We start from the raw sequence: 23,429 nt of genomic DNA, 5'->3' as shown, positions 1-23,429 counted from the left end.
TTTTTTTTTAACATCGAGTCACTACAATACCTCTTTCAGGTTTTATGTATTTCACATTTATACCTTCTAAAGTACTTTGAAAACTTAAATGTCCAGGAATCAAATCTTTATATAAAGGGAGCTGATTTAGGTAAGTTTTGTTTTGTTTTGTTTGTTTATTTATTTTTTTATTGATGTGAAAAAGGAAATCATGAATGAAAGCAACCTAGGGAGAAAAGGGTTCATCTTTACCTCTCAGGTTTAACATAATCATGTCGGGGTAGAACACAGTGGAGCAACCTAGAGGAAGGATCTGATGAAGAAATCATAGAGGGGTCAAATTATGGCATGCTTTTCAAGGCTTACTGAGCATGCTTTCTTACACCACCCCGGAAAGCATGCTGAAGGCTGATGTCATCAAGAAAGGGCTATTTTCCAATTTTAAAGTGGAACACAGGCATTCTTACAGGCCAGTCTGGTGAAGGTAGTTTCTCATTTGAGGTCATTTCCTCTAAAACTAATCTAGCTTATGTCAATTAACATAAAGCTACAGAGTACTGAAGCCAATCAAACTTACTTCACTGTCCATTTGCTGTGTTTGGATGCTATTTCTTAAGCTATTTGGAGAAAGTTTACAGTTTTATTACATAGACAGTCATAGTTTCTAAAGTCATTCCCATTCTGTTACATTTCATGCTTTTAAATAGTCCCTATGCTTGATATTGAGAAAGAAAATGGAGGAAAGAAAATCTGTACCTTATCTGTAGTCTCAAGAGGAAGTTAGGAGACTTATTGTAAATGAAGTAATTGTAAGTTTTTAAAGATTACCCCCATCATGTTGAAGAAGAACCTCATGTAAGTTTTGAACCAAATTGACTTTATATTTGGATTTCTGAAAATAAAACTTTTTGTTGTATTCTGACAGTTATAGTGTTTTTGTTTTTTTTAATTTTGTTGATTGTTTTTGTTTTTGTTTGTTTTGAACATATAAGTTGGAACAAGCCTTAGAAATCTTGAATAAATTTGTACATGGCATCATATATTTTTGTAAACTTTTTCAAATCTATTTATTTATGCTGTTCTACATTATTATTTAAACTGATTTTTAAAATGGCTCACAAACCACTTTATAATAGCCTTCTTTTACATGTATATTACAGTAGATACTGTGAACAACTAGTGTATTGTTAGATGTTATGTTTAGAAAACTGAAACCATCTTAGTCTGAAGCTTCTTTCCCAGGAGAGAAAATTATTACCCAGCATTTGGACAAATAACGAAACTAGTTGTGGATTCTGTGTAATTTTCTTATGGCTTTTGGTAATTTTCTTAGAAGTTGTCTACCACATTTAATTTTATAAAGTTATAGCACTGAATGCTATATTCATTCATTTTTTATTTTCATTATTCATTTTTATTATTATTTATTATTTTCTTATTATTATAAAAATAATAATAATTTTTATTATTCATTTCTTTTATTTTAAATGAAGAAATGTATTTTTTCATTTTCTTTTAGTGTTAGTGAGTACAATAGTGTTGATTATATTTTTATTTTTGTTTCACTAAGCTAACCAGAGTTCATCAATTGTATGGATATTGTCTAGATTAACCTAAAATACATTCTGAGTTTTAAAATAATGTGTTGTACTTTATTTAATATTTACACAAATATTGTAATCATTGTATTTAATGTATTAAATAAATAAAATTAATAAATATTTTATTCAATTTTAATTGTATATTGTATTTCTAATTACTTTAATTACATTTATTTTCATCATATGTAGGTACTTAATTGTGTTCGATTTAAGGTTTAAATATTGTTTCCTTTTCATATGGCTTATTACATTTTATGATGATTTTTAAATGTGAAAAATTTTTAATTCCCAAATAAAACTAGTTAATATTTTTTTACACTAGTAAGTGCATTCTAGTTTATTCACAATTATTTGAAGATACATAAAATTCTGGTTTCTTATTACTACAAATCTTGTATTTGACTGTATGTGTTGATATTGCCATGATTAGCTAACTTAAATTGCTTTTAATATATTTGCAAGAATAATTAACTAACTTTGATTTTTTTTATCATTCTCTTTTTCTTTTTACTCTACTTAAGTCTACTTAAGTCTCATTTGTTAGTATCATCTTTCAATTTTTTTTCCTTCTTCTCTAGGGCCCAGCTTGGCATTACAAACTAAATTTTCTTTTCAGGCTCCATCATATGATTAACTCTGAATGCCCACAGCTACTGAAAAACCAGACTTCTTCCAGCCATGTCACTCTGGTAACAATCACAGTTCCTCTTGGCGAATTGCAACTCTACTTCTAGCAATAACCAATCAGTTCTTAAGAGGAAAGCACCTAATATCTAAACTATATCAATCAAGCTAGTGACCATTTTTTATACCAAGCTGAAATTTTTACTAGCCAACGAAAGTGCTCCAAGTACTTCTAATATCTACCAATTATGCCATTGTCTAGGTAGAATGTCGTTTACCCTGCTCCCATGATAATTAGGCAAGGTAAGCACCAATTTAGCACCTTCCATACCTTCTACTGTGCTGGGGAGATTGGAGGGTCTAAACTAGAGCTTGAATCAAGACTCTTCTTTTTTGCATATGAGTTGGACTCCTGGTGGTCTCTAGAGACCTCACAATATGGGCATAATATCTGGGAGCTCATCTTGGATTCCCACAAACTCTACCAGAATCCCTGAACTGTGGTGCTGATGAGCTGTTGGTAAGTGTGTTTTGGATGAAGTTGATCTGAATATCTGGCCATTTTTGTTTTAGTAAATGTATATAGATAGGCTAGTATTTTAGCATTATCATATGTGACCCAAGAACCCTGCTGGACATCCAAGGTAACAGAGGCCAAGAGACCTCCCTGATCTACTAGTAGGGTACTAGATCTCACTTTCACTTTTGGTGAATATGGACTACACCAGGGAATTGAATGTATTGGTGAAGAAATCTTCATATGGCTATCAAAATTCCTCTCAACCTAGGCAGGACTGAGGGAATGGGGACTAGTGGTTTATTGAGCCCCCCCCCATTAGACAAAATTAAAACCAGGGGGCTGTAGGAAGAACAGGAAGGCCCTGCTGCCATGTTTGTGGCTGCTTTTAGCATAAATGTGGTAAACAGTGAGCACAGGACAAAGGCAACTTCCACATGAGGGAAAAAACTGAAGCCTGCCAGAGAGCCTAGAGATTGTAGACAATGACAGCCATTTGGGAACTGATACTTTGAACACAAATTTGTTTGAGGACAATGGGATGCAGGTAAGGTGTATAAAGGATGCTCCCGAGAATTGAGTAGCTTGCTGCCATTTTTTTACCTGCTTTCCCAGTTTGAGCTGTTGATTCCACACATTCTCACCCACAGCCCCCAAAGTGGATGATGCCAGGCAGGATGGAGGAGTCAGGCAACAAGGGGTCACCTCAGCACAGGGCAGACAATCTTCTATGCCACAGAAAACTGAGAATTGATTCTGATATGGAGCACTACCCATATCAGAAGGCTTAGAGACTTGCAGATTTCCACAACCAGCAAATTTCCAAGGAACACCTGGCTCCTTCCAGTTAAGAAGCCCAACTACAATATTTATAAGCTCCTTTACAGGACCTACAAGAAATCAATAACCAAGCTGTGGACACCCACACATCTACCTCACCCATAGTAACTAACCCATCAACTGTTCTATGGAACCACCCAACATTGGGTATATTATATTGGGCTTTAATTCTTTTTTTTTAAATTAATCATTCCATTTTTTTTATATTTCAAATGATACCCCACTTCCCAGGTTACCCCCTCCACCACTTCCCATACCATGATATCCCACTTTGTTGTTAACATTCCAGCAATCCCCATCCCACATCTGCCCTCTCCTTTGCCTATATGACAGTGTTCCCCTACCCACTGACAGTCTTCCAACCTGTTGCTTCAGCATCAAACCTCCTTGTGACCAAGGGCCTCCTCTCCCGTTGCTGTCTGCTACACATGTATCTGGAGCCATGGATCTCTCCAGGTACACCTCTTGGTGGTCTAGACTCTGGGAGAACTGGGTGGTCAGGCCAGCCTATGTTGTTCTTCCAATCCAGTTTCAACAATTTCTGTTCCTCCAGTCCTTCCTATATTGAGATTTAAAGATGCTTTCTTCAGTCTACACCTAGAACCTAAGAATCAGCTGCTACTTGCCTTTAAATGGCATGATCCTGATGAAGGATTCAAAAGACAAATTACTTGGACCTGGATGCCCCCAGGGATTCAAGAATTTTTCCACTATCTTTGATGAGAACTTTCATGAGGACCTGGGTGAGTATCAATAAGAATGTCCCCAAACCATCCTTCTGCACAGAAATCACAGAAGTTGATTTTTTTTTTTTTTTTTTTTTTTTTTTTTTTTTTTTTTTTTTTTTGCCCATCTTTTCTGATTCCCTTCCCACATCCCCAGTTAGGTCTGCCTTTCTACCTCTTTGTGAATGAGAGCAAAGACATAGCCAAAGGAGTCTTACCTTAGTTGTTAGGCACATGGAACATTTTTGCAGCCTATAGAAATTAGACCCAGTCCTATCATGAGGGCCTCCATGCTGTGGATCATTGTAAGTACTGCTCTGCTGTCTGAGACCAGCTTGGACAAACAACAGGTTCCCCAGGGCTGAAGCAAAGATTGAAAGAAAAAAGATACAGTCAAAATTGTCACAAGACTTTGGCCAGTCTTGAGGATGAAGGGAAACCTTCTTTATTTGGTCCTCTTTTAAACCACTTTAATTGCATGCAGAAAGATAACATCAGTTCTGATAATGGGAACAAGAAAGTTAATAATAAAAAATTCTATAAACATCTTTCTAAAGACCAGGTGTGAAGATCAAGGACAAAAGGGGGATCCCAAAAGACAAAGAGACTGTCACACCTACAGCTGCTGAACCTGCCCTGAGCTTCAAATGCAAATGTACTTCCTTGGGCTTCACTTCTAAGTGCTTTGACCTGAGCTTCAAATGTAAATGTTTTTTATCTGGTCCAGTTCCCAGAGTCATATTCCTGCCTTGACCAGCTTCCCAAGGTCCCAGAGAAGCAGGAATTTCTAACACCAACTATCCAGAGGTGCCAAAAATGCTCTCCACACTCTGCTAGTCAAAAAGGCAGACAAATTACCACTGGGGCAATAACTATATACCATTCCAATGCCAACAAAGGGGTCCTTAAGCAACCCCCAGCCTGATGGCTAAGCTATGCCTGAATGACTCGATATCAGAGTTTACTCCTCAGCCTTCCTTCTCCACTGCATATCTGATTACTTCCAAGTAGTGCCCTAAACCCAGTAGTCTTGCTCCTGAAGCTGGAACTCAAGACATCTTTCCATAAATATGCCAGGTTCCTGAGCCAAGTACACAGGCTCAGAAAAGACTCCTCTGACCCATCTGGTAAAAGACGCTGAGATCATATGGTGCACCGATGGTAGCAGCTATATGCACATGGACATAGCTACGTGGGTGCTGTGTTAGTTCCTGACTCTTAGACTATCTGGACCTCAGTTCTACCCTCCAACACTTCAGTGCAGTGAGCAAAGTTGATTGCCTAGACAAGGGCCCTCAACTTGGGCAAAGATAATTTGTTAATATTTATACTGATAGCAGATATGTCTTTCATGGGGTCATCTATCAAGAGAGTGCACTGCTTATGTATGGCAGAAAGAAAGAGAAAATAAAAGAACTTTTAGACTGATTGCAAGTCTTCTAGTTACCAGAAAAGTTGGCAATTATTCATGCCTCAGCCACCAAAACATAACTACCAGATAGGCCAGAGGCAATCAGAAGGTAGATGCAGAAGCAAAGTCTGCGATTTTAACCCTATGCCCACTCTGATCTTTGACTGACATATCCTAGGCCACCAACTCTATCAGAAAAACATAAATATTCTAAGAAGAACATTGCATAAAAAGAAACTGCCTATATTTTCCAAGCCTGGACATTGGTAGGTCACTGGAGGTCGTAAACCAATCTAAGGACCTCACTAGGAAATGGCTCCAAAATATCCTCCAAACTACCTACCTTGGTATGAACAAAACGGGATCATACTCAACATTAAACTTGAATATTGTTCACCTAAAATCTTTAGTGGAACAAATTGACTCCAAATGCCTTACCTGCAAACTCACCGATAAGGATCATGAACTTAAAGAAACAGGCTCCCAGTAGAGAGGCCCCAGACCAGACACCCATTAGAAAATGCACTTCCCTGAGGTAAAACCAGACAAATATGGGTAGGAATATTAATTAGTATTTGTACATACAATTTCAGAATGGACTGAGGCTTTCTGTCACTAAACATAAAACAGCACACACAGTTGTCAAAAACATATTAGAAGACATTGTTCTTAGGTACTGAATGCAAGCTCTCCTGAGTTTTGATAAGGAACCAACATTCACCAATCAAGTAATACAGGAGTTGCCCAAAGCTATGGCGGCTTATAAAAGTGCATTGTACTTACAGGCCCTAAGCTAGAGGGGATAAATAAACCTTTAAAGGATACCCTTACTAAATCAATCATGAAGAATGACTGGAACTAGGTAGCTCTCTTCCCCTCCACTCTCTATAGAGTCCTAAATATTCCTTATATTTGGGATTGACCCTGTTTTTGATTAGGTATGGAAGACCTTCAAAAATAAATCCTATTTAAAAGCTGAAGTCTTGGGGACTGGACCCTTCTGGTCTCCATCTGTCCTGAGAGCTAGCACAGTACCACAGCCATGGGGACATAGTACCTACCTGCTGGGAACTGATCTCCCAAGAATTCTCTCATTCCTAAGCACACAGGTGAGAACCTACTTGTTCTCCATGGACTGTCCAAAGAGAGACCTGCCAGGATCTCAGAGGGCAAAGGAATCACGTGACCCGCGAGGTCAGTTTATTCAGGTTCCCGAAGAGGCCTTCATCCTGAAAGTCGTGGGGGTGAGAGAGAAAGGAATCCAAGCACGCAAAGAACGACAAGACTCAGTCTAGATGGTGTCTAGGCTTCATTGAGGGTTTGGTGCTTACAGCTTATATGGGCTGGGCAAAAGGGGAAGCAGGGTGCAGTGAAATTTTTACAGAATATTAGTGATAAGGAAAAGGGTGGTGCTGCAGTTACAGATTAATAGTCAGGTATGTGTTTCCGGATATCTTATCTTGCTACCTGGCAGCTAATCTCCACAGAACCTCATTGTGGTGTTTCGCGGAAAGGTCAGGCTCTCACGGGTCTGGGTGTAGGTACAGCATTGACCAGTTCTAAGGTGGCTGCTGTGCAGCCATTTTCTTAAGCATGGTTCTCAGGCATGGCTCCCTACATCTCCCCCTTTCTCTTATTTTAGTGAGCGAATGCTCTCTGCGGGGGAGACCAAGCTTGTCACAATGGCCATCCCGACTTCGGGGGCCATCACCCCTGGCTTGGGGTCATCCCACATTCACAGCTCTTACCCATCATTGGCTAGTCCGGTCACCCTCCGAACCCCGAGGCTTGGGTCAGCTGGAGCGGAGGGGAAGGTGCCCGTCATGGGAATGACGGCATCTAGGGCCAAAGGGTGGCTTAGGGTTGAGCAGGGGCTTATCACTGCCCAGGGACTAGGTCAAGCCAGTATAGTTCCCTGAGAGCCGCCTTTATGTCTATGAGGATCTGCCGAGATATAGCCTGCGGAGTCACGGTAATCTGGTCTCAGCAGCCAAGGTGGAGAAATTAAGACCAGCGGGTCTTGCGCCTTGTCTAGAGGAAGTGGTGTCTTCTGTAGCAAGTTGATGATAGTGAACTGCGATTGGTCTACTCGGGGCAGAATCTACTTGTTATTTAACAAAGTTGGTTAGTTCATTAAAAGCCCAAGGCCCAAATGATAAAAGCAGCAACATGCCCACCAAAGGACCCAGCAGGCTAGGGAGCAACGTGGAAAGCCAGGGGGAGGTAGAAAACCAATTTTGATACCAGGACTCTTGTTGCTCTCTGTTTTGTTTTAAATTTATCTGCAATGTCTGTAGCATCGAAGCTCAGTGGGGCAGAATTCTTTAGGTCAATAATCTCAAGAGTGTAAGGCTAAAACATCTAGAGAGGTATTAGAACCATGCCAAACATCCTGTAAGTGTCTCTGAATCTTCTCCCAATTAATGTCTATCCATGTAAAGCTTGGAAGTAACACAACTCCATTGGTACTTGGCATGACTCTGGAAATGGCTTCTTACTCTCAGACTTCACTAATAACTTGAATAGCATAAAGAATATCAATCCATTGTTCTAAATGCCTATCTAAATCCCCTTGAGTATTCAGGACCTTAGTAACCTTTTAACAAAAGTAGCTGTCTAAACTCCTGTCAAGACAATAGCCAAAGCAGATAATATTAGCTATTAATACAATTAAGGCTACTATGCCTACTATAATCAAGCCCAATATTCTCTTGCTTTTGAATAAAGCCTGACTAACTTTTAGTATCTGGAAACCTTCTTTTAGAATATCACAGTCTTATAATACTCACTGGCAATAGCACAAAAACTGGTTGATAAACCACCATTACAGACATGTCACAATTCAACATTAACACAATTGTTAAGTGTACAATACAACTTACAATAAGTTTCAATAAAGAAACATAATTTTTTAACATGACCAAATAATAGAAGACTAGGAGATTAAATACATGTCCTAACATTTAAAGTCTGGATCTAGTCCCAATTTTATCCAATGTAAATATAGCTTTACAAGGCAATTATGAATTTTTACATGTCTTTAAAAATGTACAGAATCTGTCTTTCCAATGAAGAATATTATTTCTAATATTGAGTTAATTTCAAAACCAGTCCATGCTTGAATCAGTATAACTTGTCTCATTAAAGTTAAGAGAAGAGTCATTATAACTTCTTTTCTAATTGACTAATTTTTTAAGTCAGTTTCCACAGTTTCCATGTTCTCTGTCCCACAAGTTCTAAAATCTTGAGTCAAAAAGCTGCTTGTCCAATCTGGGTTAAAGGCAAGCAAAGGTGGGTCAGGAACAGATATCCAATACAGCTTCTTGGTTACCATTGTCAAGGCACTCAGTAAGCTCACAGGTCAGCATGATTCTTTATCTCAGCATCAACATATCTCTCCAACCACCCTGGCAGCTAGCATGCTCTTGCAGCACCCTGTGGGAAAAAACAAACACACCCTTTTCCCCATATTAATTGGTCCCCTTGACCAGGACCATACCATATGCCAGTATGTGGATCCTTTCATTTCACCTGGGCATAAGTTTGCCCAGTGACAACTTATGAGGATGCCATAGACATTTTTTGACATCTAAATTTAAAATTTGTTTAAAATGAAAAGGTGTATGATTTAAATATATGGGTTGTAACTCTCCCCTTTTAATTTATGAAAATATTGTTTTAAAGTTTTCCAGTATTTGTATAATGAATTATAAGGAATTTTAATAATATAGGTAATATTAACTTGTCAAAAAATCATCTCAAATGCTTGAAGGAATAGCCAGTTCCATTATCTGTTATAGTCTGATTTGGAGCACCAACCATAGGAAAATAACATAGGCCATGAAAAATTATATCTTTAGTTGTTTTTTTTTCTGTTAAAGTAATTGTAACTAGAAAGCTTGAATAGTTGTTAATATTTAAATAAATATTTGCCATAGTTGGTTAGAATTAAGTCCTTGAGGGTTAACATAAGAGACTGAGGATATTTAGGACAAATCTTTGTAACTTGACATGTACTTTTTCTAGAAATATTAAAATTGTTGTCTCAGGCCATTACTATTTTGATGGTAAAAATAAAAATGAGACTATAATCTACCTGGTATACAAATCTGTGGTGGCATTGCCTTTGTTAAGGGATCCAGGCAACAGAGTATCTCTAAAATATCTAAGACTGGGATAGTATGTTCTTTTAAATTAAGTTGTATTTGTATAAGCAATTGTAAAGCTCAAGAATTAGCAGTATCTAAAAATGAAACAATTTTAAGCAATTGCAAACTATAAGCTATGTATATATTGGCTATCAGTATATAAATTTAAAGTTTAACTAATTTTTTTTAAATTTAAAAACAATGACTACAGTAAATAATCCAATAATTTCTGCTGTAGCAGGGGAAAACTCAAAAGAGTGAACATGTGATCCAATTATATATATTATTTTTTTATAGATGAATCATCTATAAATATAGCAATTGCATTGTCTATGGGCTGCACGCATAAATTTACAGGAAAATAAAAAAACATGCATTAGAGAAAAGGATTAACAACTGGTCTTTTGGATAATGAATATCAGTTGTCAATTTTGCCTGACAAACTTTGCACAGGCAATAGGCCAAATATTAGTACTTAGCAATAACCAATTTAATTGTTTGGAATAAGGAATAGATTTTCTATTATGTTAAGATATTACCTTTTAAATAAACTCACACATATATATGTGTGTGTGTGTAATATATACAATTACTATGTTATCATGCAATTCTGTTTTAACACAGCAAAGGTTTCATAACAGGGGGCTAAAACTTTTCTTGAAGAGGAAGAAAGATGAATTTACATTAATGGTTTCTTTTGCTAAAAGGACTGCTGTAGGTATGAGGCAAAAAGTACAGATAGCCAATAATTTAATATACTCTATATAATATCTGCTGTTAACTAACTGCTTTCTCTATATTTTCTGCAAAACCTTTCACCTCTCAGTTAACTGCAGAGAGACTAGAATTTGCATTTTTGGAGAACAGCAAACTAAGGTTTGGTATCTCCTGTGGTGAGCTTAAGGAGAGGTTTTAGTCAATAATAATAATTATTTTCTGAATGGCGTTCAGGCTTGCCAATTAAAAATATCTTAGATCAGTTTTTCCTTTTCTAGGGGTAACTGCAGCGAGCTCTAATTTAGTCTTGATTTTGCTTTCCCAGACCTTGATTAGGCAGGTAACCACAGTTAAACATTTGTTGTGTAACATAGTTACCCAGTCTATATAAAAGGACTCCCATAAGGCTAACTCAGATCTTTCAGCTTTTATATCTTGCACCCAATATAAGCATTTGAAAGGCCAAATCTTCTTCCAGTAGGAAGAGCCTGCATCCCCATTTTTACCAAAAGCATTCTAACATTAGCAGCTCCGAACACTTTCTCAGAAATTTTAATTAGCTTAAAAAGTTTAGAAAGCAAAACTTAACCCCTAAACAATCTAGTCTCTCCAAAATCAACACATAGTGTGTGTCAGAGCATATTAGCTCCATGCTACGAAGTTTGGTTGCTATTTTCCTGCACAAAAACACACTACAGTGCAACAATACTGTCTTAAATGTTATTTTATTACATGTAATATAACCCAATTTAGAAACCTGTTTTCCTGGGTTGGTTTATGCCACGTGTTGTTATTTAGAGTGACTTTAACCAAGATACTAGTTTTAAATAAATTTTTTGTTCCATAATATTGCAATTTTTGAATCATACCCAATTACTTATAAGCAAATAATTTACCACCAATACATGCAGAGCATATTTATACCTTTTAAAACCAGTCAAAAGCAGACATGAAGTAACCACATATCTTATATAGTTAAACTACACAATTTTTTTTGACATTTTTAAGCTGTAATTTTAAGAGATGGAAACTTTGTCACCTGTTGAGCTCCACAAACACAGATTTTTCTAGGAGAAGCAATAGAACAGCTCCAAGTGAAGAAGCTGCCTTCACCCTTTTCTACGAGCATCTTAAAAATCAGCTTTCAGCAGGACTTCAACTTAGCTAAACTATTAACTTTAGGTGTAGGACCCTAAATGCCTGTTTTGTTTGTTTATTTATTTATTTATTTATTTATTTATCTATCTATTTATTTATTTATTTAATCTTTAATTTTATCCTCTTAGACTCCAGTTGAAGCTGAATCAAGCGAAAAACACCTAAAGTTTTCTTTTGAACATGAAACACGAGTAAAATTTAAACAAATAAAACATGGACATAAATTGACACACGTGAACGGACAGACAGCATGGCACGCGAAGAGACAAACACACAAGAGAAGAGAACTACACGTGTCGAAGGGACCCTGATATTCCTTCTAAGGGACCCAGAACCAGAACTAGACATTTTTTCAGTGTGAACTAGAAAGCCAGGACATCTCCTGACCTTCAAATTCCCACTTGAAGAACTCTGAAACAGTTTACAGTTTTTTTTTTTTTTTTTTCAAGGTGCTAAAGGAGGGCCAGCGAGGGCAGACTGGCAGGACTAGTGTTTTGTGAGTCTCTGAAGGCAGGCAGATGGTGCTACCTCTCTCCGGACAATATCAGCAGCAGCAGCCTCCTGTGTGAGTCTCTGAGTGCAGGCAGAACACTGGCTGTGGCTGTCCCTCTCCCTGGTGGCCCCAGTGTCAGCAACCTCTTCAAAAGCACTCGCCACAGAGGGATCTTTATTACCTTTTCTTTTTAGAAGTGGGAAAGTAGAAAAGGGGTTCCTGCAGTGCCTCTAAAGAGCAGGAAACCTCTGCTGTTCAGGAAAGGGAAAGGTACAAAGATCTAGCTGTGTCTTTGGGGCAAACATCATCAGGTATGGGGATCACCATGGAGGGCCAGGGCGAGGGACTGACTCAGAGTCCTGTTTTTGCAAACTATTTAATTCTCATCCCATCTTATTCCATGTTGTGGGGGGCATATCTGGTCCATGGCTTACGACCCATGGACGAACTTCTGACACGAACTGAAAAAAACTTTAATAAATCTTTTTTTCTTAACTCTTATTTCTCTCTCCCTGAGTATCCGCTTTATTTCCTTTATTAAAGCGGCCTCTTTAGACAGACTTTTGCCCATGACTGATGGGAATGAAAAAACAGAGCGCTCAATCTTACCTTCCTTCTCCCACGGGGCACGAGTGATGCGACCAGGAGCAGATCTTTTCTTTCCTCGGGGTCCGGACTCCAACCGTTGTTTGGGTCCCTGTTTGGGCGCCACTTGACCCGTCCAGCAGGTCAGGTTATTCAGGGTCCCTAAGAGGCCTTCGTCCTGAAAGTCATGTGAGGGAGAGAGAAAGTAAGCCAAGCGTGCAAAGAACGACAAGAGTCAATCTAGATGGTGTCAAGGCTTCATTGAGGGCTTGGTGCTTACAGATTATATGGGCTGGGCAGAAAGGGGGAAGCAGGGCGCAGTAGAATTTTTACAGCAGCTAGTGATCAGGAAAAGGGTGGTGCTCCAATTACAGATTAACAGTCAGGTACGTGTTTCCGGATATTTTATCTTGTCACCTGGCAGATAATCTCGGCAGAACCTCATTGTGGTGTTTCTCGGAAAGTTCAGGCTCTCACGGGTGGGGGTGTAGGTACAGCATTGGACAGTTCTAAGGTGGCTGCTGTGCAGCCATTTTCTTAAGCATGGTTCTCAGGCATGGCTCCCTACAATCACGGGCTGCCTGGGACTGAACCCTTTTGGTCTCCCTCTGTGCCCAGAAATAAAGCAGTTCCATGGCCATTGGGATCCAAAACCTGATAATGTTGGATGAGAGAGCTGATTGTCCAGGACAATCTTACTCCTAAGCCTACTGGCTCACAGGCCTGCATGAAGAAAAAGCTCTAGTTAGAGACAGAAAAGCCAACTAACAAGATGTCAAGAGACAAGCACAAAAACCCAAGCAACAGAAATCAGAACAACCTGGCAATATTAGAACCAAGTTCTCCCACTAGAGTATGTAGTGGATATCCCAACATACCAGAAAAGCAAGATGTGAATTTAAAATCACAGCTCATAATGATGAAATATGACTTTAAGAAGGACATGATTATCTCCCTTAAAGAAATACAGGAAAGCACAGGTAAACAGGAAGACCTTAATGAGGAAACACACAAATACACACACACACAAACATACACATACACACACACACACACACACACACACACACATACACACACACACAAACACACACACACACACACACACACACACACAAACAATCAGAAAACCAAAAACCAAAAACAAACAAATAACAAAAACCTTCAAGAGCTACAATAAAATGTAACCAAACAGGTGAAGGAATTGAACAAAACCATCCAGGATCTAAAAGCAAAAACAGAAACAATAAAAAAAATCACAAAATGACACAACCATAGAGATAGAAAGCCTCAGAAAGGAAACAGGAGTTTTAGATGCAAGCATTACCAACAGAATACAAGAGAGAAAAGAGAGAATATCAGGTGCAGAATATACCATAGAAATCATTGACACAATAGTCAAAGAAAATGCACAAATGATAAAGGTCCATGGTATTGGTATAGAGACAGGCAGGTAAAACAATGGAATAAATTGAAGACCCAGAAATGGAGCCACACACCTATGGACACAATCTGTGATAAAGGAGCTAAGAACATTCAATGAAATAAAAGAGAAAATTCTTATCAAATGGTGTTGGTTCATCTGGCATTCAACTTTTAGAAAATTGCAAATTGATCCATTTTTATCTCCTGTGCTGAAGTCAAAGTGGATCAAAGACCTCCATATAAATCCAGGTACACTGAAACTATTAGAAGAGATAGTAGGGAAGAGCATAAAATATATAGACATGGGAAATTTTCCTGAACAGTACACCTATGCTCTAAGATCATGAATCACAAATGGAACCTCATAAAATTGCAAAGTTTCTTTAAAGCAAAGGAGACTGTCAATAGGAAAAGATGGCAATTAACAAATTGGGAAAACATCTTTTCTAATCTTATATCCAATAGAGGGCTAATATCAATATATACATAGAACTTAATAAGTTAGACTCCAGAGAACCAATTAACCCTATTTAAAATGGGGGACAGAGCTAAACAAAAATTCTCAACTGAAGAATATCAAATGGATGAGAAACATTTAAAGAAATGTTCAACTTCTTTAGTCATCAGGTAAATGCAAATCAAAACAACCCTGAGATTACACCTCACACTAGTCAGAATGGTTAAGATCAAAAACTCAGGCAAAAGCACATGGTGGTGAAGATATAAAGAAACAGAAACATTTCTCCATATTTTGGAGGATTACAAACTGAAAATTGATATGGAAGTTCATAAAATTGGACATACTACTACCTGAGAATCTTGTTCTACCACTCCTGGACATACACTGATAAAATCTTCTAATGTATAACAAGGACACATGCTCCACTATGTTTCTAAGAGCCTTATTCATAATTGTCAGAAGTTGGAGAGAAGCCAGATGCCCTTCAACAGAGAAATGAATACTGAAAATGAGGTATATTTATACAATGAAGTTCTACTCAGCTATTAGAATCAATGACTTTATGAAATTTCTAGGCAGATGGATGGAAGGAGAATATATCACCTTGAGTGACATAACCTAGTGATAATAAGAACACACATGCTATGTACTCACTGATGTGTGAATACTAGCCAAAAACTTGGAATAACCAAGAAATAATTCACGGACATTATGAAGCTCAAAAAGAAGGGAGACCAAAATGTAGATGTCTCAGTCTTTCTTAGAAGGGAGAACAAAATACTAATGGGAGTAAATACAGTGACAAAGACTGGAGAAAGGACTGAAAGAAAGGTCACCCAGAAGCTGTCTTACCTGTAGATCCATTCTATATGCAGTCACCAAACCCAGTCACTATTGATGATGCCAAGAAGTGCTTACTGGCAGGAGCCTGATATGGATGCCTCCTCAGAGGCTCTGCCAGAGTCATACAGATACAGTTGAGGTTGCTTGCAGTTAACATTGGACTGAGCATGTGGACTCCAATAGTAGAGCTAGAGAAAGTACTGAAGGAGCTGAAAAGTTTTGCAACCTCATGGGAAGAGCAGGAATATCAACCAACTAAAACTCAAACTAATGCCTACACATTAAGAGACCCATAGCTCCAACTACATATGTAACAAAGGATGGTGATGTCTGGCATCAATGGAAAGAGAGACCTTTGGTTTAGTGAAGCCTCATTTTTCCACTGTAGGGGAATGCCAAGGCAATGGGGTGAGGGTGGGTTGTTGAGAGTGGGAACCTCTTCATAGAATCAAGGGGTGCATGAGTGGGTATTGGAGAGGGGAAGAGAGGCTAATATTTCAAATGTAAATAGATAGAATATTCACTAAAAATGATTTCAAAAAGAGCTGAAATTCTTACTGACATCAAAGTAATCCTTGGAACCATGTTTGAAAGATCCACATTACCAGGTTATGTTAACAACTCCCATCATTCTCAAGGTGGGCAGGATTGCTACTTGAATTCAAAGCACATTCTCCACACAAGCTTGCCTGGTGAACCTTCATCCTGACTGAGAAGGCACCTGAATGGCAGGCTGTTAAGATCAAGGAAAATTATTTAAAACTCAAGTTGCAACAAATATAATTTTTATGGCCTTACTTTAACTATTGCTACTTCCTCCAAAAGCAATCCTCTCCAGTCTTATAATCTTACTTGGGTTCTTAGTGATACTTCCATGGTAGATGGGGTCAAATATCCAAATAAAATTGCTCACATAGTCACTTTGTTCTCTAATTTAACTTTTGCCTTGCAGGATCTATAGTTGATCAACTGGGTTGGCAAAACTTATAAGACAACATTATTTTTGGGTCTGCCCAGGGCACAAACATGTGGACCAAAAACTGGAGAAAAAATTTCTGGACATTCTGACTACTATTTCTGTGGCTCATGGGATTGTGTAAGGACCAGGAATATTTTGTGGGTAGCTGCTAAGAAAGATAACCTCATTCTGATTAATCAGCCTAAACACTCTGTGGATTTAAACAGATTCTCATGTGGGCAGGGATGTGAAAAGCCATGCAACCCTATACCCATTCAGTACATCCAGAAAGGGAGGGCTGATTTAGGAGAAAGATAGGAAACTTTTGCTATCTTAAGATGGATAACAGTTGGGGAGGACCAAATCCAAAAGAACTTTATACCATCCATATGTCCAAGAACCAGGGACTTCCACCATGCCTTTTGGGCCAAATCCATTGTTGGCCCAAACATGAACCCCAACAACCTATACTCTGAAGTCTGCCATTGCTATGAGGCCCACCCTGAACCTTAATGACATTATGCCCCTTGAAGTCAAGATTTAAAATTGAAGTGACTTGGATCTACTATTTCTGCAGCAAGGAGGGCTATGTGTGGCCCTTGGAGAAAATTTGTGTGTGTGTGTGTGTGTGTGTGTGTGTGTGTGTGTGTGTGTGTGTGTGTGTGTGTGTGTGTAGACTATACTGGGGTTGTTAGAGAACACATGGCTGAATTAAAAAAAATAAAGATTATAAGATAGACAGCTGGAGAAAGAAATAATCAAGGATGGTGTAAAAATGTGTTTAATAGTTTCTCCTGGTTAACTACCCTTGCTACATAGTTCATTCCTCCCATGACCTTCACATATATATTTTCTTTCTCTTTTTGAGAAAGATTCCACCATTCTTCATTGGGCCCTCACTATTATTTGGCTTCATTGGTTCTATTGATTACAGCATGGTTAGCCTGTATTTTATGGTTAATATGCAGTTGAAAGTTACAAAATAGAATGCATATACTTTATAGTCACTTGGGATAATATTTTCCCGTTCCATCAACTTGCCTTCAAAATTCATGATGTCCTTGTTTTCAATCCTTGAGTCTTATTCCATTGTATAAATGAACCACATTTTCTTTCTAAGTTCTTCAAGGGATGAACATCTAGGTTGTTTCCAGTTTCTGGCCAACAAACAAACACACTGCTATGAACATAGTTGAGTCCTTTTTGGATGATGAAGCATATTTTGGGTATATGACCAGGGATGGCCTAACTGGGTCTTGATGCAGAAATAGTCCTAATGTTATGAAATACCATTGATTTCCAGAATTAAAGAAATATATCAGAATAGTCTTAAACATTCAAGAGTATTAAAGAATATATGTAGTATATATACTTAAGAAGATTGACTGATTGCAAACTTAAAAATCAAGGGCATGTGAGAACTTCTTAATACTTCCTGACTATTGGACATACCAAACTGATGTCATTGTGGAAAATGATGGTGTTTGGCATCTTATGATGTTATGACTTCAGATATTCTTGAAATGTATTCAAAAATAGAATGTTCAATAAAGAGAAGCTATTTTGTTATTTCATATTTGACCTGTTTTATCCAAGGGTGCGGAAAATCTTTAAAATATTCTTGCAGCATAATCTTAAAAACGCTTGATAGAAATCATTAAGATACTTATAATTTATTTATAAGTCAGAGCAAGCAAGCAGGAAGAAGTTTCAATTGACACATTTTTATCAATTTGCATTGAAACTGTGAAAAATCAAATACATCACACTTTTCCCTCGCCTTTTGAAATATAAAAGTAGAATAGTAGAAAAACAATACATAATGTATGGTGTAAATGATTTTCATAATAAAGTTATGTGAAGGTAGTTGTGGCCTTTCAAAAGTTGGATCTAATGGGGGAAGAACCTAACCATTGTCCTCAGGTGACATGCATAAAAATTTATGCACAGAATCTACATTACATAAACATAAATCTGGAAAAAAAAGAATTTTATAGATATTTTAAAATTAGAATTTGCATGGAAACAAACATTAGACAGGACAAAAATCCAACAATCTTTTTAAAAAAATATTGTAAGATGTAATACTCTGAAATGTATTTAACTCTATTATTTATAACATTGTATGTTTTAAATGATGTCAGTGCTTTAAGATGTACATATGTGAGATGTACCCATAACTAAAGCAGGCAGAGATCAGTGCACCAGTCTTGACTTGCCAAGTATTTGTTGAAGTCAACTCTGTAACAGATTGAGCTTTTTTTCCAACCACGAAAAATAAATGACGTCGTTTTGATTTCATCATTTTCTTGACTCTTCTTAGTCTCGTGTTGTTTATTATTTTCTCAAAGTCAAGAATCCTCTGGTTTTGCCGATAGACAATATTTCAAGGCTAAAGGTATTGGGTAACATCAAGATCACTGATTATCTTTGAGAGTTAAACTTGTATAAGAAGAGTGAAATATTAAAATATAAATACCTCATAGACCTGAGCATATTTTCAAATATTGTACAACAATAGAGTTGAGAGATATTGATTAAATTTTACAATGCAAACATTAATTGGCTGTTTTGATGAATCTATCTTTATCTTCTTTTACCTTTTCAAAAAAAATCACTGCAAACTTTTATTTTATTTTATTAATTATTAGGCCATTTATTTTCTCATATTATTTTTCTTTTCTGAAAAATTAGATAATCTCTGCATTTACATTTCAGATGTTATCTCTGTCCTCCAATCCCATCCCTCCTCCCCTTTCTTTGCTTCCATGAAGGTGTTTCCTCTCTCAACCACCCTCTCCCAACTCAGCACCTTGGCATTCCCCTGCAGTGGTAAAATGAGCCTTCTTTGGAGTAAAGGCTTTTCCTCTCACTGATGCCAGACAATGCTGTCCTCTGCTGCATATGCACCTGGAGCCATGGTTCTCCTTTTTCTAGCTGCTTCACTGAGGTCCTCTTGTTCAGTTTGATAGTTAGTTGAAAGAATCACAAAACTGAGGCTGCAGAGATATGTCAGCAGTCAAGAGCATTTCTTTCTTGCAGACCACCTTGTGGTGGCACATTATCTTTAGAACTCCACATCTCAGGCACCCACCAAACCCTGTGTAGTTCCATAGACACTGCATGAAAATGGTACATGTAGGCAAAACACTGATTTACATTAAATGATAAAAACTAGTGGTAAAGACTATGCAAATTCTATAGACATTTTATTGACACACAAAAAAGAACTCAAAAAATATTTATAACTCAAATTCATAACAGTGCATACTTATATGTAAATTTCTACTTATAGACACAATAATATTTATTAAAATGTTAATATAATATATTTAATTATAGTCTTAAATGCATGCATATGCATCAATATAAGTTTTATAAACAACATAAACAACTATACACAGACATGTACCTATATCTGTCTACATCTATATCTATATATCTCTCAATATATAACAAATTCATTTGTTATATTTGTTGATAAACAAGAAGTTATGTCCTGATTTTATAAGTTTAAATAGTCTCAATTCAATCCTATGGTAAAAAGAAATATTTAATCACTTTAATATTAATCCCTATTAGAGTTATGTTACAAAAAATACAATTTTATGAAATGTAAAAATTACAAGAAGACCACTTTATCAGGACTCACAAGTTTAAGGATAATAAAAGAGGTGAAACATTTGATAAAAATTAGAACAATCCAAGTTTTTACACTGTCTTTTTGCTTGTGTTCAAGATTGTTTGTCTCTGAATGCCATATAAACAAACCAAAATTTTAATATATTAATATATAATTTTAATTGTTACTTTTTATAGTACTATGTGATGATTATAAAAAGCACTTTATGTTAAGCATATGAAATCTATACACTTATAATAAGTCAAATGAAACAAAATTTACTAGTATCTTTAAATTTTTGAATCATAATTATATTATAATTTTAGTGATAGCTATTAAAATTCCAATTACATGTTCTAGCCTTTTTATTTTATTTATTTTTCAAGATAAACGAAAAAGAAATAATAAGAGCTTGACTAATTTAATCTAACAATCTTTGAAGACTCATTAGGAAGCCATACTTATTTGAAAGCTTATCAAAGCATAATATAAAATACCAAAAAGAGATGGAATAACCAATGGAAACAAAACCAACAAACACGAACAAGAGTTTGACCAGTATTTTCCTGCACAGGTTAACTGTTCCTTTCCCATAAGACACAGATATTAAAGGAAAATCATCTGTATATGTTGTTATTGACAGATGGGCTTGCTTCCAGTGGTTCTGGAGGCTGAACAGAGATAGAGTAAGAATTTATTGCTTCACACATCATAATCTTCCATTATAGGACATAACAAAATCCATCTGCACAAGATCAGGAAAGTCTCTTTCTGTTGGCTACCTTTCATAATCCTGAAACTGTTATCCAACCTGTTGGAGGAGAGAAGACATCTCTGAGCAAGTCCTTGCTCATCCCAGTATGTGGCAATAGAAACATGGCCAGATACAATATGTGTTTGTAAAAAAAAATGTACGATTTTCATAGTAACTAATTTCAATCTTGTTTAGATTTTAAGATTGCTCTATATGTGGAAATTCAGCCTGGGTACTACATACACTGTTAAAATAGTCTATGAGAGAAGTCATAGGCCCTTCAGGACAACTTTTGATAGTGTTTTGCTAAATGATCATATTGACAAATGAACTTGTAAATATTTTTATTGATTTCTCAAGATTTATGCTGACATCAAGCTTAATCAAAGACACTTGTTATTATAGAGGTTTATAGTTATTTAAAGTTAGAGGAAATTGAGAGATATCTGGAGGAATACATAGAAACATAGGGAGAAGTGGACATAATGTCTACATGTATGACATTTATTATTAAAAATGTAATATGCTCTAGGTTTCTTGTTGATGTTATAATAAAGATGATGACAGAAGGATTTTTGAGGAAAGATCTTAGTTAAAATAATAAGTCACAGTGCATTATCAAGGGAGGCCAGGGTAGAATAATAAGGTAAGAACCTGGAGTCAGAACTGCTTGCTGAATTACTACCTTGACAACTGAGCTATTTCTTATATATGCCTAGGCACACCTGATTAGAGCTGGCATGCCCCACAGTGGGCCTTCCCCTCCTATATCAAGTGACTCACAAGAAGATGTACCCAAATTTGGCACCAGGAAATATGATGCAGCAAAGTTCTCAGCTGACACTTCCTTTTCCCATACAGGTTAAACGTTGTGTCACGTTGACCTAACCTAATCAGTGCCATGTTTACTTCAGTTTTCATCATAGATGCAAGATGTATAAAATGACTTAAAGCAGTACAACCTCATTTATTTCTCATGAACACAAAATGTATCATAGAATGACTTAGCCAGAAGTATAGAAAAGGACCAAAATTATTATTACATCTGTTTATTCCTTAAAGCAAAAACAAAGAAAGCAAACTTTCCTTTCTTCTTCAACTCTTACATTGTAGTCTGATAATTCTTTGTTTTAAACTACATCCCTGCCATAATAGGAGATAGATTGTGACTGTCAGGAATTGTCCTAGTAAATAGAGAGAAAGTGTGATTCAACAATTCACAGTGATATTTATTAAGAGACTAAGACTTCTAGATGAGTAAAACTGTTGATTAAAGGTTGTTACGTATATTTTCTTGTTAAATTCACAGTATAACTAGCCCAGTACAAAAAGAGAACAAATAAATCACTGTAATTTCTTCGATTTTGGACTTAATATTCCATACAATGTATTTGGTATAGAATATCACAGAATCAGTAGTGACAATGGGGTGACTTGGGCTTTCTACTCATACTTTTTTTTTTTTTTTGAGAGCAACACCAGCCTGATCAACGTTCAAAAGTAAAGGTAAAAACTGGTACTGTAGTTCAGAAATATGCAAATCTTTGCAGTTTTTAACACACCCATGAACTGAAGGACTTAGTCACTAAATCTGATTTACAGCAGGACTGAGATGTTTAATAGAATCTAGGCACACAGGGCTGTGTATAATGAGGGAATATACATAGTATTTATTATACAAGCTACCACTATTTCTACACTGGTGTGTTGATGTTTTATCAGAATTCCTTTAAACAAGTATTTGTGGGACAAAGACGAAAAAATAAGAAGATAAATACATAATAAGCAAACATCTAAAACAAGACTGAGTTTGAAGTATAACTAAGTAGTTTCAATGCCCTGTGGATACCCAAGGCACAAATTCAGTATGTATGCATATATATATATATATATAAGGTATATGTAATAATTTAAAGTATCTCATATATATTCTTAACTACACATTAATATCTGATGTTGATGCTTCTTAACTTTGTATTAAATAATTATTCTGAAACATCTTTAGAGGTATGGAACCTAAACCTGTGTGCATTACATGCACAATAAAAACAAGAGATAACATAATAAAATAATTAATTTACAAGCATATTCTAAAGGTGAGGTAGTCTAAAGTTGATATCATTCCAGTTCAATATGTAAAAGTGAAGAGCAGTCTTTCACATTAAATAAGAGAAAGGAAAAGGAAATGAAAAGGCAAGAGAGCAGGAAGGAAAGAAGGGAAATAGAAAGAAGGAAAGAAAGAGAGGGGGGATGTGGAGGTGAGAGTAAAGATAGAAGAAAACCAAAGAGATGAAAAAACTTTGGCACCCTACAAACTCTAGGGAGCAGCACTAGGGACCATGAGAGAAGTATTGGTTTAGGTTTCATTTTACACATGGCTTTAGGAATACACAATGTTCAGCAGGAATCACCAGGTCATGAGCCCAGCAGATATGTACTAAAAACACTCACAAGGATGGTTTGGATGTCCGCAGTTCTTATCTCTAAAGTTACAGTAAAGAGATGTCCTACGCAATCTTTTAATAAAATACTGTTTGTAAACATAGTCTGGAGTGTAGAGAAAAAAATC

The sequence above is a fragment of the Micromys minutus genome, assembly GCF_963924665.1.
Source record: "Micromys minutus genome assembly, chromosome: 33".
In the NCBI taxonomy this organism is placed as follows: domain Eukaryota; kingdom Metazoa; phylum Chordata; class Mammalia; order Rodentia; family Muridae; genus Micromys; species Micromys minutus.
Note: the sequence above shows the minus strand (reverse complement) of the source record.